Source organism: Rhinopithecus roxellana, chromosome 15 (genome assembly GCF_007565055.1).
Source record: "Rhinopithecus roxellana isolate Shanxi Qingling chromosome 15, ASM756505v1, whole genome shotgun sequence".
NCBI lineage: Eukaryota > Metazoa > Chordata > Mammalia > Primates > Cercopithecidae > Rhinopithecus > Rhinopithecus roxellana.
In genome coordinates, this window is record NC_044563.1 from 121,791,655 (window position 1) to 121,805,901 (window position 14,247).

Sequence of the window (14,247 nt, forward strand, 5' to 3'; positions counted from 1 at the left end):
ATGTACCATATGACCCAGCCATCCCACTACTGGGTATATACCCAAAGGATTATAAATTACTCTACTACAAAGACACATGCACACGTATGTTTACTGCGGCACTATTCACAATAGCAAAGACTTGGAATCAACCCAAATGTCCATCTGTGACAGACTGGATTAAGAAAATGTGGCACATATACACCATGGAATACTATGCAGCCATAAAAAAGGATGAGTTTGCATCCTTTGTAGGGACATGGATGCAGCTGGAAACCATCATTCTTAGCAAACTATCACAAGAAGAGAAAACCAAACACCACATGTTCTCACTCATAGGTGGGAACTGAACAATGAGATCACCTGGACTCGGGAAGGGGAACATCACACACTGGGGCCTATCATGGGGAGGGGGTAGGAGGCAGGGATTGCATTGGGGAGTTATACATGATATAAATGATGAATTGATGGGTGCTGACGAGTTGATGGGTGCAGCACACCAACATGGCATAAGTATACATATTTAACAAACCTGCACATTATGCACATGTACCCTAGAACTTAAAGTATAATAAAAAGAAAAAAATGTAAAAACCTCCTGCCATAAAAAATAAATAAATAAATAAATAAATAAACAAACAAATAAATAAAGTAGTTTAAGGCCAGGCGCGGTGGCTCACGCCTGTAATCCCAGCACTTTGGAAGGCCGAGGCAGGCGGATCACGAGGTCAGGAGATCGAGACCATCCTGGCTAACATGGTGAAACCCCGTCTCTACCAAAAATACAAAAAATTAGCCGGGTGTGGTGGCAGGCGCCTGTAGTCCCAGCTACTCCAGTGGCTGAGGCAGGAGAATGAGAATGGCATGAACCCGGGAGGCAGAGCTTGCTGTTAGCCGAGATCGCGCCACTGCACTCCAGCCTGGCCGACAGAGCGAGACTCCACCTCAAAAAATATGGTAGTTTAAAAGTGAATCATGAATTACTTTTTAAAGTTCATAACACAACAGCAAGAGCATATGAATAAAGTAATATAATTAATTATCAAAAATTCATCTTAAAAAAATTAGAATTAAAAATATGTGCCTTTATTTTCTATACCACTTTGCTACTCATATGAAATATTTCATGGAGACCAATAGAATTATGGGTATTGGGAAAAGACCAGCATAAAGCTGTGACTGCTTCACATCGTTTAGAAATGTGTGGCACAATCTCGGCTCACTTCAACCTCCACCTCCTGGGTTCAAGCAATTCTCCTGTCTTAGCCTCCTGAGTAGCTGGGATTACAGGCATACATGACCACGCCCGACTAATTTTTTTTGTATTTTTGTGGAGATGGGGTTTCATCATGTTGGCCAGGCTGGTCTCAAATTCCTGACCTCAGGTGATCCGCCTGCCTCAGCCTCTCAAAGTGCTGAGATTACAGACGTGAGCCACTGAGCCTGGCCTCCAGGAAGTTTTAAAATCATATTTTTCTGTCTTTCAAAGACTTTAGTGACCTTCCTTTTCCTTGTTTTTGCCCATTTCTAATCAAAATTATCTCTTCTCATTAATTTTATTAAATTACTTTATTGACAAATCGCCTCATCTATCGCCTCCATAACCATGCATTTCAGTGTCATAAGCTGTAGCCAAGACTAACATACCTTTCTGATTGAACTCATGAACGTCTGCTTTGCCACATGAATACCCTGAAAGCTGATCTTGTCTTTTCTTTTTTTTTTTTTTTCTTTTTTTTTTTTTTTAATTATACTTTAAGTTCTAGGGTACATGTGCATAACGTGCAGGTTTGTTACATATGTATACTTATGCCATGTTGGTGTGCTGCACCCATCAACTCGTCAGCACCCATCAATTCATCATTTATATCATGTATAACTCCCCAATGCAATCCCTGCCTCCTACCCCCTCCCCATGATAGGCCCCAGTGTGTGATGTTCCCCTTCCCGAGTCCAGGTGATCTCATTGTTCAGTTCCCACCTATGAGTGAGAACATGTGGTGTTTGGTTTTCTCTTCTTGTGATAGTTTGCTAAGAATGATGGTTTCCAGCTGCATCCATGTCCCTACAAAGGACGCAAACTCATCCTTTTTTATGGCTGCATAGTATTCCATCAACCATCAGAGAATACTATAAACGCCTCTACGCAAATCAACTAGAAAATCTAGAAGAAATGGATAATTTCCTGGACACTTACACTCTCCCAAGGCTAAACCAGGAAGAAGTTGAATCCCTGAATAGACCAATAGCAGGCTCTGAAATTGAGGCAACAATTAATAGCCTACCCACCAAAAAAAGTCCAGGACCAGATGGACTCACAGCTGAATTCTATCAGAGGTACAAGGAAGAGCTGGTACCATTCCTTCTGAAATTATTACAATCAATAGAAAAAGAGGGAATCCTCCCTAACTCATTTTATGAGGCCAACATCATCCTGATACCAAAGCCTGGCAGAGACACAACAAAAAAAGAGAATTTTAGACCAATATCCCTGATGAACATCGATGCAAAAATTCTCAATAAAATACTGGCAAACCGGATTCAGCAGCACATCAAAAAGCTTATCCACCATGATCAAGTGGGCTTCATCCCTGGGATGCAAGGCTGGTTCAACATTCGCAAATCAATAAACGTCTTTTCTTTTTTTATCATGTTACGTGGTCCTTTTTATTTCTTAGGAATAAATATGTTAAATAGTTTAAGGTCTAAGAAAACACACATGACTGAAGTTATTTTATGCCATATAAACTACTATAAATATATTTTAATGATATTTTTAATTTCTTTAGTAGCATTGTAATTGGCAATGCATTAGGTGCTAAAACACAAATTTTTAAAAAAGTTTCCATTCTCATGTTGATATGACTGACTTTTTTTTTTTTTTTTTTTTTTTTTTTTAAGATAGGGTCTCACTCTGTTGCCCAGGTTGGAGTCCAGTGGCCCGATCTCAGCTCACTGCAACATCTGTCTCCCAGCTTCCAGTGATTCTCCCACCTCACCTTACAGAGAAGCTGGGATTATGGGTGCCACACTGGCTAATTTTTGTATTTTTAGTAGAGACTAATTATTTTTATTATTATTATTTTAGTAATAATAATAATAAAACATGGGTTTCACCATGTTGGCCAGGCGGGTCTTGAACTCCTGACTTCGTGATCTGCCCACCTCGGCCTCCCAAAGTGCTGGGATTACAGGTGTGAGCCACCATGCCTGACCAATAATTCTTAAGTTTTAAGTATATTGTCCCAAATAAAAAACTAATACTCTAGAATTTGCCACATATTTTCAGCAAAAGCTATATTGATTTAACTCTACTTCCATTGGCTTTAAAATATGATGAATAAAACTGATATTAGTCATACTATATGTTAAGGGCAAAATTACACACTACTTTTATTTAATGTAGAGGTCTGAGCTCCTTCTAAACATCAGTATTAACTGAGATATAAAACACAGGAGGAAAAAAAGGAAGAGAGAGAAGTGTTGAGAATGTCAATTTCCATTTGGACTCATCAAGCTTGAAGTTCATATTGGCTAAGTAAAAATGACAAGCACATAATGAAATGAGTCTGGAGCTCAGAAACTGATTTAGACTGGATATATAAGCTGAAAGATAATGGTTAGACCCAGGAAAGGGATGAGAGTGCATAACATTTACAAAGACCTGAAGATCAATCTTTGAAGAACGCCACATCATAGAAGGATGACAGAGAACGTTCAGTGAAGAAAAAGATGGAGTGATCTTTCAGGTGGATGGGGCACCAAAGGTTAGATGTCATGTCGGCCAAAGAAAGTGAGAATTCATGCGAGAGTGTCTCCTAGTGTGTCAAATATCAGAGGAGTCAAAGTAATATAGGAATTGGAAAATTTCCATTGCGTTTAATATTAGGACATCATCAGTAACATTCATTCTAATAATTTAGATCAATGACAGAGGGAAAAAAATAGACTACAATGGATTGAAGAATGAATGGATGATTGAAAAAAAAATAGAACTGACAAAGACCCAGACACATCTTGAAGAATAATATGGTGCTACGTAGAAAGAAACACTGATTAGAGGGAGGGTTTTCCCCTCCCTTATCAGTAGTATTAATAGGAACTAGAAATTGGACCCTTTCTTTGTTCCCTGATAAAGAAGCCACCAGAACAAAGAGAAAGTGGGTAATTGATGGTACAACTTTCCAGAGCCTCCTGTATTACAGCATATACGTTTAGTAAAAGTTACTACTTTCCTGAAGGCTGGCATCAGAGAAATATCTAAGATTATATTATAATACCAACTAGGCACACAATTACACAGGGCTTGTTCCCTGCTTATTCAAAAAGAAACATTATTACACATAAGAACACATCTAAAGTTCTGACAACAAAAAATCTTTTTGCTATTGTCTGTTAGAATATATTGCATAATATTTTATAGACAAAAACAATTTACAAGTAAGCATTAATTTAGTAAAATAAGCCTAAGCCCTACTAGAAAATGTTTATAATAAAATCTCTCCCTCGTATCTGAAATTCTTCACCAGACTGCTGCAAGCTATGTTATTTCTTCCATCTTTTATTTTAAATGTAGTGAGTTTAATTATCATATCTTTCTAGTTATTATTCCCTTGCTTCTTAGCCTTCTGTAACTGATTACTAATGTCTACAATAATGCCCCACTGGCTAAAGTCTCTCCCTTTTATTTCTCAGGCTAATACCTATGCTTAAATCTTTAGTGTTAAGAAAAAAATACAATAAACACATTTAATTCACTCAACAACTCAATGAGGTAGTGTGGTATATTGAATTATTGCTTCCATTAATTTCTCTCCTTCAAATAGGCAAAGTAGAGTGTATCACCAACCTCAGACTTGCTGTTTGACCATATGACTGACTTACAACAACGGAGATTGTGTACAGGTGTTAGTTGACGATTGTGAGCAGAGGCTTTCAGAAGCAGTGCCCCAGAGCTTTGCTTGCCCTCATGAGAACAGCATGCCCAATAGTGACCCTGCCTTCCATCCGGGGTTCCAGAAAGAGACAGTACATGGCACAGAGGCGAGCCCTGTCAATCTCAGATGAGCCCAGCCCAGTCACTGCTAGCCCACAGACAATAGCAGGACCTCTTTGCCACACCAAAAGCTATCTAATGTCGATATATATTTAAACACGGGAAAAAAAAAATGCCTCACAGAGTTTAAAAGGATTAGTAGACTGGCCGGGCGCGGTGGCTTACGCCTGTAATCCCAGCACTTTGGAAAGCCAAGGCGGGGGGATCACGAGGTCAAGAGATTGAGACCATCCTGGCTAAAAATACAAAAAATTAGCCAGGCGTGGTGGTGGGTGCCCGTAGTCCCAGCTACTGGGGAGGCTGAGGCAGGAGAATGGTGTGAACCCAGGATGCAGAGCTTGCAGTGAGCTGAGATCGCGCCACTGCACTCCAGCCTGGGAGACAGAGCGAAACTCTTGTCTCAGAAAAAAAAAAAAAAAAAGAATTGAAGAATTAGTGGACCACTATTTACTAACTGTGTAACCCAAACTCAGACCTTCTGAATGTTAGACAAATTCCTTTTACGTAATATCACAGTGAGTTCTCCACTAAAGAAGGGTAATTTCTTGAAGAAGTTATTAATATTTATACAAGACAGGCATTTGCCCTTGAAAAGCTTTCTGTCTCCTCAGATCCACCAGGAATAGAAAAATCTTTCTCCATTTACTATTCTGCAAATATATTTACTTTTTGTGGTATGTAGTATAAATGCTCTATTTTCTCCATGTCTTTGTTTCAGTGTATATGGAATACCTCTTATTTCTTCACATCAGTTGTTTTCTAGCTGGAAGATTTATTTTCATATAATTAATATGATCATAGCAGTAGTTATGCTATGTCCAGTCTTGGCTGACTGGACAATTTTGGATTTCATAGTGTCAATATTTCTACAGCCAGATATATGGTTCTTCTTAAACTGAGCTTGGAAAATACCTTTCTAACATAAAATCCAGAGTCTTGTTAGGTACTAGAAGATCTGGAGTTTAGGACCATTATATCATGTTGACCAAGAAAATGTCCATAAAAAAAATAAGGCAAGAAAATATAACATCTAAAGGCTCAAAAATACCAGGCCAACTGAGACACCAAAGTGGCCTAGGATCATAAGATAACTATGACTGTTAAATAATCATTCAGTCATTGATTTGTTCACTTAGTCATTCATTTAATCCATCAAACATGTACATTAGTTCATTTGAGCTGTCATAACAAAATGCCGTAAACTTGGTGGCTTCAACAAAAGAGATTAATTTTCTGACAGTTCTAGAGGCTGCAAATCCAAGATCAGGGTGCCAGCATGATTGGATTCTGTTAAAGGCTCTCTTCCTGGCTTGCAGACAGCCACTTTCTCACTGTGTGTTTTCACATGAGGGAGAGGGAGAGGGAGAGGGAGAGGGAGAGGAAGGGGGGGGGCAATCTCTCTGATATGTCTTCTTATAAGGTCACTAATCCCATCATGAGGACTCCACCCTTATGACCTCATCTAAACCTAATTGTCTCCCCAAGGGCCCATTTCCTAAGACTATCCCATTGCGGATAGGTCTTCAATATATGAAGCGGGGGGTGGGGGGCACACAATTCACTTCATAACAAACACGTATTGATCATCTACGTGCAGGATACTTTGCTAGGCACTGGGAGTGCATGGATTAAAGAGAATATCATGTTCCCTGCTCTTATGGAGCTGTTAGCCTAGTGGAGGGAATCTAGAAAGTAAAATAATACAGCTCCAAAGTAGTACTCTAGGGAAAACGTAGCAATTATGAGGCTCCTGCCTCAGCCTCTGGAGTAGCTGGGACTACAGGCACCTGTCACCGCGCCTGGCTGATGTTTTTGTATTTTTAGTAGAGATGGGGTTTCAGTATGTTAGCCAGGATGGTCTTGATCTCTTGACCTCGTGATCCACCCGCCTCGGCCTCCCAAAGTGCTGAGATTACAGGCGTGAACCACTGTGCCCCACCTCAAAACATTTTTAATGTCCTGGAGAAGAAAGATTTTCTAAAACCCATCCTATGGAGTGTCAAGGAAAATTTATTCTCTATGAAGGTAATGGAGAATGCAAAAAATACATATAATTTTACGAAGTTTAAAAAGATAACTCATAATAATACAGTTACTGTGCAGAGAAAATGTTATGGAAAGTGAGGAGGAAGGGGGAAGCAAAAAGAAGAGTTGGGAAGCTATTGCAATAATCAGGTAAGGGATAAGCGTTTGGATAAACGTAGTAGCCATGAGTACAAAAAAGGACCCAATTCTAGCTATCTTCTGAAGGCAGAGCCAACACAATTCTTGGCTGACTGGACGTAGAACATAAGGACATGTTAAAGATGGGCCTGAGATTTTTGACCTGAGTAATTGAAAGGATAGTATTTCCAGATGGGAGACCATGGGAGGAACAGGATTGTGGAGGAGTTCAAGAGATCAATTTGGAGTGGATACTCTAGAGTAAGGAGTTGAATATGCAGTAAGTGTTCAAGAGAGAGTTCTGAGGTGGTAATATCGATTTGAATGTCAGTGGCATGTAGATTGCTGTTAAGTCATAGATTGGATGAACTCATAGAATACGTGTTGATAGGTCTCTCTTTGGATAAACATTCTTCTATGAAAATATTTAATTTAAATATATGTAAATATAGTAGTCAATAATATGCTTCCAGAAAGTCTCCTTCCAGATCACTTCTTTTCATGTAGGAGAAACACATGATCCATAAGAGCATGTGGAGAATTGGAAGTAGGAGGCTTAGGATAGATGGAAAGGACACTGAAAGTATCCAGACTGAAGAAAGTCAACAAACAAAAATAAACTGCGCTTACTAGACAATTCTGTCTGAATTCTTCCCTGATTGATTAAGCAAAAAAATAAAAATTAAATTTCTGACAGCATTCCATACTAGAAGCTGAAGTGTGCTCAACACATTTGTACCTCGGTCATTGCTTAATTTGCCTTTGGAAAAAATAGCTCCATCACTTAAACAAACCTCTTAGCTTCTTCAAATGCTACAATCCCTTGAGAAAGACACTGGTAGCAGGTAAACCTGCAATAGGAGAGCCACTCTGAAGCAGGAGTGAACAGACTTAGATTTCTATTTTATCCCGACCACAAAAATGCCCAACCAGAATGCTTAGCAAGTGCCACAGACAACTGTGCTGTCTGCGTCATTTCATTTAGTTCCTCCCAACAATCCCTTGAGGTGACTTTGTAATCACAGGTGAGAAAATTAAATTTTGGAGTAATTAAGAAACTTGTCCAGTGTCATTCTCAGAGCTAGAGAATGTCAGAGTCAGAATCCACATGCAAGTCACACTGTTCTAAAGCGTGCTCTCTTATCTGTGTGTTATGTTGCAACTAGACAGTCACAGGTCCTTCCACTTTAAACTCTAATGTATTCATTGACTCTGCACAGTTTCTCCTGATTACTGGAGTAAATAGTACTTACTCTATGCTCTTTTTATTTTTATTTTTTAGTTAACATCACACATATCCTACTTTTCTTGTTCCTAGTTCTGCTTTCCTCTATGAGCTGCCAGAATAATCCTATCTGTGGCTCCCTTTTCCTTGCAAGATTAAAAGCATAGTCCTTAATATGCTATTAAAATTGTTTTCTATCTCCAGCCTCACATATCATAAGTCCTTCCTGCTTTGCATCTTATGTTCCAGCCACACCAACTGAAATGCACATCCCAGAATATGCCCTAAGCATGTGACCACTCTGCCATGAATACTACCCTCTCCACTCCAACACGCATACACATCACCCTTGAATAATTACAGTACAATAATATTATCCTCATAATGCCTTCCCTCTACAAATAAGACACATTTACTGAGCTTTTACTCTATGCCACACACTGTTCTAAGCACCCTGAAAACTTTGATAGAGAATATGCCTGTTCTCAAGAAACTACAACGTATCTTGGATACAACCACATAAACAAAATTTATATATAATTTTCAAACGAATACTGCAGCCTGGAAAATTTTAAGAATACACTCAATAATCCTCTCTGCTCTCAAGCCTTTCTTATCATATCATACTAACATTTTCTGCTAATGAATCTAACATGATAGCTATTGTTTCAAATTATAAGAGTCTTTTCTAATACTCTGTTAAGATCACATTAGAACTATTTTAAAATATAAATGTATGTATTTATTTATTTAGCAAATTGTATTTCCTTTTATGAAAGAATATTCTTAAACTATATGAACAAAATAATAAAACAAATACAAAAATAGATACAAGAATATAATGGATATACCTATAGCTAGAAAGATATTTATTGAATTTGAAAACAAAAACATTAGTCTCTATAAAACCAAATGTTATTACAGGCCAATATATGTAAGTTAGGTTCTTGGCTAGTGTTTAAATCACACTCAAATATTAATCCAGAACTATTCAGTGTAATTAACTCTTTCACATCAAAATGGCCTATAAATGGCAGCAAATGAAAATGTAGGAAGGCAGTAAACTTTTCAAGTTTATAAATTGCTAAATCTTTCACAGTTGTATTTTTGTAGGAAAATAAGCTCTAAAGATTAGTCATTAAAATTCTTTAGCTGTAGCTACTTTATTATATCAAATTGGCAATGTGTTTTGCTTACATTTGGACATACATCATTTATAGGACATATAATTATTACTGTTATTTATTTTCACATTTCTATAGTCATAAATTGTATGCTATATATATGCATATTCTAAATTTTCACATATCTATAACTTACGTCAGTATTCTCCATATATCACATTTTATATGCATTTCATATATTTAAATTTAATATTAGAAAAAACTATAGCTCAGAAAAATTTGAAAACTTCCCCAAGACTTCAGAGCTAACAACTTAGCAGAGCTAGGATCCTGTCCTCAGGTTTATATGTTACCAAATGATTCTTTGATCCCAATGAGAAGCATGAAAAGTGAAAAGAATTTACCAATAATTAACCATTTACTTAATGTTGCAACCATAATCAGAAATCTGGTTTCTTAAAATAGTTAGTATTCTATCCTATTTTTAATACTAATATGTTGAGAAAAAGTTAACCCACTTGTCAGTATTCTGTTTTCTACTACAGAGCTCATAAAGCTATCATAGAACCTCCTCTCATAGTGAAAAATTAATATGCTGGAGAAAATATGACACTGGAAAAATAACAATACAGACTCAGATAATACAAAGTTAAGGTAAATCCCAAGTGCCAGAATAAAGCAGAAATAAGAGCCATCTCAGCAAACATGCACTAATGTCAAGGTTGGTATCAGATTTGAAGATCAAGGAATAGAACCTGATGTTTTAATAGCCACACAGGAAAAAATACACGTGACTTTGGACTTGATCAAGTACAGAATCGGAACTGAAACACCTGCATCAAGCCAGAGCCTCAGGAGGCCGTGTAGCCATGAAAAGAGCCAACAGCATTTTTAACAGTAACTTTTCTGTGGCTTCTGGTGCAGAAAAATCAATCTTCTGTGAGAAATTGTAACTCCAAGCAAACCCCTGTATACCAATATATGTCAGACTCCCAAGGTAAGGAATTCGACCTAAAAATTGGTCTAGGACCAATGAACCACTGCAAAGCCCTAGCAGAAACAAATTCAAATTATTGTGTTAGGCCACTTTGACAGCATGGATATATAAAATCCCCAAATAATAAAAATCAACTATCCCCAAAAAGGAACTTTCTATAAACATTCTTAAACAATGTGGAAACCAGTGTGACAGAAAGGCATACAATACAACCGACAAGAGAACCGTGATATCAAGAAGCAAAAACAGCAGACTTATCTGGAAGAAACTATGGAAAAAAATACGTGAAAATGTTGTCAGTGATGGAAGGGAAAATACAGTAAGTAAAAATCAACACTAGGGCCGGGCGAGGTGACTAACGCCTGTAATCCCAGCACTTTGGGAGGCCGAGGTAGGTGGATCATTTGAGGTCAAGAGTTAAAGACCAGCCTGGCCAACATGGTGAAATCCCATCTCTACTAAAAATATATATTTAAAAAAAATTAGCTGGGCATGGTGGTGGGTACCTGTAGTCCCAGCTACTTGGGAGGCTGGAGCAGGACAATCACTTGAATATGGGAGGTGGAGGTTGCAGTGAGCCGAGATCACACCACTGTACTCCAGCCTGTGCAACAGAGCAAGACTCTGCCAAAAAAAAAAGAAAAAATCAATCCTAGAAGAAAAAAGGTCATCTAATTTGAGTAAGTTACAAATAGAACCTCTTAAATATTAAAATAAATGCAACAATTTAAAGCAGATTCTCGATTAATAAATTGAACAGCTAATAAGTAACGACCTAAAGGAAACCTGGATAATTATAAGACACGTCTCAGGAAAGTGTCTAAAAGGGACAGAAAAGAGATTTAAAAGATCCATCAGATGAAAGAATGAGAGGTTCCAAAATGTGTCTAATGAGAGTTTCAGTGAGATAAAGAGTACAGGGAAAGAAATACTTGGAAAGACGTTGGTGGTCATCAGATTCTGTACCTGGAATGGCTTCTGATTACAGCAATATGGATTAACATAACTTGGATTAATAAGTACCATTGAAGAAAGCAGACACAGCAGGATAAAACACATGAAAAAATTCTCTCAAAGGCAGAGTACTAGTAAAATAGTAAATTAGGTCAAGGGAGAAGTTCTGAAATTCTGAGAATAAACCCTGCATTTACAAATTCTTTCTCCTGGGGTTATTTGGCACAGACTAAGCAGAACTTTTGACATGCTCTCAGGACTTGGGAACAATAGCTGCAGTCTAGATACTGGCAGGGACAGAGCACAAAGCACTTCTCTTATGACGGGCAACATGTTGGAGACAGTGGATGCTAAATATAAGCCAGGTATTTGCCAGCTATGGGAAAATACGTTTCTGACTGTCCCAGAAGTTCTCACTCTGATTTTAGCTTAAGGTGATTCTAGATTGTGAGTACCATAAAGTGCCAGTATAAGAAAAAAAAAAAATCCTTTCTGGAAAAGGAAAGCTTTATCCTAGTATGCAAACTGTTACTACAAACACTTTTTCAAATATAATTTCCAATCCAGTTTTAAAGATAAAGATTGAAGGAGATAAGGGAATTGGCATAGAAACCAGTAGAAATGATACAGATAAAGAAGAGACCTTCTCCATGTTGTCCAGGCTGGTCGCGAACTCCTGAGCTCAAGTGATCCTCCTGCCTTGGCATCCCAAACTGTTGGGATTACAGGTGTAAGCCACCATGCCCAGGCCACCTGTATTGTTTCATTTTTTTAAATGATGTATCTGAAGTAAATGTAACAGATCAGATTGTGAATACATGGATATTTTATGATACTACTCTCTATACATTTCTATACTTTAGCATTTTATAATTTTTTAAAGAATCATTTGGTGTTTCAGAAAATAAGGATAAATATTTTCAAAAGATAGAAAAAGTCTTTTCCGTCTTAAGTTTATCTGTATCTAAGGTGATACATTACATGCAGAAATTTTTACTTTGGATAATTTGTTAGTACTTCAGTTTCATGGATTATATTTTTGAAACAGCTAAAAGATAATTATATCACCAAAATAACTGAAAACACAGAAACAGCTTCTCTACAGCACTGTTTTACTTCCGTAAATATGATTGAATAATTCTTGATTCAAAATTCTTTTTATAAAATTGCATTAAATGTACTATGGCATCTCTATAAGATTTATAGAATGAAAAAATGTTGCATGCTTTGTATTCCTTCATTATAAAAATTGAACTGCAATTTAAATATGGATTTCAATTTAGAGCATTAGTAATTAACTGATTTTATTCTTTTTTGTAATTCTTTCATTCATTAATCACTGTGAGAGCTGAAGAACATTACAATCCTGTAAGAAATGAAAAGACATGGGTGTCACTTAAGGTTTATCATAGAGCATGGCTTGCATTTTAATCTAGCATTGGTTTTATGGAGATTTAAAACTTTTCAATCAAAAATACTTCTAAATGTCACCAGTTTTAGGGGAAACATTTACTTATTTCATAAATTACTTTTCTGGTCTTTACTGCTATGCTTTATTTACCACAATCTAAAATCAATACTATGGACACAGGGTATAGTTTTGTGCCAGACGTGCATAGCCCTGAGGACCCTGGTTTTAAAAGGATGATATAGGTATCATTTTCTTTCTTCTAGCATTTCCCTAACAGCTAGATATGCATATCTCTAACAGATATGCAACACTTACTGGTCAAACGCTTATGGCATGCCTTGCTTCAAGTTGGAGAAATCCTATTTTTCCGCATCCTGTGCAATGTACTCATACATAGTCACAAGACTGTTGGTGACTAAGACACCCAAAACTAGCAGCTATATTTGCTTCTTAGCACTGTAACTGTCCCAGCCCTGGTATTTGATTTAAGCCATTATACAGATTACAATTTCGGAAAGAAGAAATAAAATGATATAAATTATAATAAATGTTAAAATTTCAATTTTTAAATATAATGAAAACTATGGAAATGAAATCTTCTTTGATGAATGAGGTCATCCACAACCTCTACATTTTTATCCATGAATTCAAGTGAGAGGACAAGAACAGGAATAAGCTTATTTGGAGGGCTTTTTTTTTTTTTTTTTGAGATGGAGTCTCGCTCTGTCGCCCAGGCTGGAGTGCAGTGGCGCGATCTCGGCTCACTGCAAGCTCCGCCTCCCGGGCCCACGCCATTCTCCTGCCTCAGCCTCCCAAGTAGCTGGGACTACAGGCGCCGGCCACCACGCCCGGGTAATTTTTTGTATTTTTTTTAGTAGAGACGGGGTTTCACCCTGTTAGCCAGGATGGTCTCGATCTCCTGACCTCGTGATCCGCCCGCCTTGGCCTTCCAAAGTGCTGGGATTACAGGCGTGAGCCACCGCGCCCGGCCTGGAGGGCTAATTTTGCTGTGTGTGGAAAATTCAGTGGTAGCTTCTGTCTTCACTTTCCTCTGCCTGTGGTTAAATCTCGTCACACAGGCTGAGCTGTTGGAGAAGGGTGCGTTATACCTTCGGGTCATTTACACTCACAGGTATCTGTGGAAATGTTTGTCCTCCTACTGGACTTAGACATTCACAGATTGTAGCTGCAATGTCCCTCAATTCCATAAATGTCCTTAAGACTTGGGAGAACCTTCATATATTTTTTCCTCACCCTAAAGTTCTGAGACCAATTCTGGTGCTTATTCTCTTTCTCTGGACAACGAACATATCTGTGATACCATTTATTGTCCTCATC